We start from the raw sequence: 2,648 nt of genomic DNA on the forward strand, positions 1-2,648 counted from the left end.
TGTGATTAAATACTAATAATTATTACTAAAAATGCAATAATAAATCAATAATAACTATATCTTGATTGTATTGTATTGTAAGCGTTAGTGCTGGTGTGCAGGAGCTTTATATGCCTTGTGGGGATGCTGACATATTATAAACTGTTATGTCTATATCAAGCTTTTAGCCAAATATAAGCAGAGATATTTGTATCTTTCTTAAAAATTCAGATCCTTAGAGATTATTTGGGAAATGGATCAACAGCTATTACTACTTGACGCACTCTAAATCCTGCAGTGGAAAAATATCCCTTATTTCACCTTTTGATCACACACTTTGGTTTTCCAGTGCAGAGCAATGGCCAAGCAAAGGAAAGACTTCCCGAAAGTTAAAAAGAAGATGAAGATACAAGCTGGTGATGATCCAGAGCAGCTGGTCTCAGGAAATGAAATAAAACCCTGATCACCTTTTCCACAGAAACAAGGTGAGTTTAATGTTGTGGTTGATTTAGTTTTCAAGGTATGTATGTTACTTCATTTATAAACTGCTTTTTGTTGCAACAGAATGTCGTTATGTGTATGCAACCTACGTGAATTATAATCCTTGTGGGGCTGTGTGATATGACCAAAATCTCGTGATCCCAATATAAGACATATCTCTCCTGATAACGACATATATATCACAAAATAGTGCATTTTCTTTAAATTCTGTGATTCTCGGCAACTCGACTTATGTGAAGTGTTTTCAGTTACGCCATGTACCTGGAGTCGAGTGTTTTGACCGATGCATGAAACTATACATTTTTAGACATGAGTTTAAACGGCCGCCATTTTCTTTTTCTGAGTATTTGTTACACGCGTGCTGCGAGGAAAAGCCTGTTCTAACGTTGGAGTCTAAGGATTATTTTGAGTGTCGTGGTTTGAGTGGTGGTGGGGACCAGTTTGTGTCAGACTTTTCATAACCAAACCATGTCCATGCTACAGAGGTAGCCCCTCGTTTAACAATAAGGTCCTCCATTTGTTTTGACTGGTCCATCTGCTTGAGCTAGCTGGTTCTGCCTCATCCTTGCTGGCCATGCTGGTATTCTCTGTGCCTTCATCTGAGTGGTGACTGTAAGTTTATTTATAGTTACTTGATGTTTTTATTTGAGGTCATTTGTTTGATGCATATTCTGAAATTTTATGTTTGAGAATAATGTATATCATTTCAGTTCATTTTGAAAAGTCTCAACAGAAGCTTGAGCTTTATTGTAAAAGGTTTATGTGGAAAATAAACAAGCGGACGGCAGAGCCACACGATGGTTTTACCGTCACTGTTGGTAACGAAAGCACGCTGTGAAAACAGTCACTTGTCCGTCCATAGTGTGGTTATTGTAAGTATAAGAGAAGGAGAGAACTTTAAGAAATAAGATAGCCACTACAGTGACCATCAAAACCATGAAAAAATATTGCAGTAAACAGTTTATTTTGCAACACCACAAAACAAATGATAGCGTATAATATGAAACGATAGACATTTTTATATCGTCATCTGATATATATCGCCATATCGCACCATCCTAATCCTTTTTTGCTTCTGTTGTTTATGTTCAAGGTAAAAAATTATATAAAAATACAAACTTTTTAAAAAATGTCTTGTTGTTTCTCTTTTTTTCCTCAAAATAAATTTATGACTAGTCTCAATGGCTGAGATGGAGGAGCAACACAGCTTATTATCGTTAACCAGACTGCTGCAGTTCCTGTATGAACTGAGCAACTCTAAAAATCCAAGGAAAGATAAGATAATTATTTGCATCCAGTGGTGAACCAAGTAACCAACCACAGTAGGAAGTATAGATTCCCTAATTGTGCTGCTGATATTCTCTATAAACTCTCTATCTATAAACTATTTACATTAATGTTTGTGCATAATGGCTACCTCTGTCTGATGAAGACACTAGCAGATAGTCAATTTGCCAGCAGGTTTGTGTGCACTGGAAACATTAATTCATGTATCATGTCTGTCACCAAAACAGATCTCTGCAGATCCTGAAGTCGAACTCCCAGTGACCCCATGCATCCTAATCAGAGGTTTGTAGTTAAATCTTTTTTGTATCCCAGCAAGCTGTTGTTAGCTGTTGTTATAAGTTGTTGTTGTGTCATATTTATTAAAGAAATGTTTTGCTTGCCTTAAAATATAGGATTTTTTTTTTTTTTTGTAAATCGTATATGGTTTTTATCTGTGTTTAAGGTGACCAGCAATTCAAGATTGCTGTTGATGGGTTACTTGTCAATGACCACATCACCTCTCCCATTGTGGCCTTGAGCTACGCTCTTCTCCATGTTTTATGTCTGCAACGTCCAATACCCACCGGAGATGGCTTTTACTCGAATTCATGCAAAGGTAAGCACTCATTGTTTGGAAATACTTTGTAAATGTGACTTTGCCGTGCCTTTCTGCACCTGACCTGCTTTTTGTCAATCTACACTAAACCCGCTTGTCTGAGATGTACAAGCTCAAATGTGTCGCCACATGCTGTGAGCTTTTAGATCAGCTGTTATTGGCTTATGATCCCCTGAATATGGATTTGTTCGAGATTTTGTAGCTCCCTGTTGAAGACTATTGTTGGAATAAATGTGTCATATCTTTTAAAGGGCAGGTAACATGCTTTTTGCTTTAAATAGTGTCC

General features: G+C 37.0%; 1 long non-coding RNA gene across 1 annotated transcript; it reads left to right on the top strand.

The window, feature by feature from the left end:
- The first annotated feature begins 374 nt into the window (after positions 1-374).
- LOC120437311 lies at positions 375-2,289 on the top strand. Its single transcript, XR_005611005.1, has 3 exons — positions 375-464; positions 1,995-2,049; positions 2,210-2,289. It is a non-coding gene; the product is annotated as an uncharacterized LOC120437311 (long non-coding RNA).
- Positions 2,290-2,648: the final 359 nt, after the last annotated feature.

This window comes from Oreochromis aureus, unplaced genomic scaffold, assembly GCF_013358895.1.
Source record: "Oreochromis aureus strain Israel breed Guangdong unplaced genomic scaffold, ZZ_aureus HiC_scaffold_74, whole genome shotgun sequence".
NCBI lineage: Eukaryota > Metazoa > Chordata > Actinopteri > Cichliformes > Cichlidae > Oreochromis > Oreochromis aureus.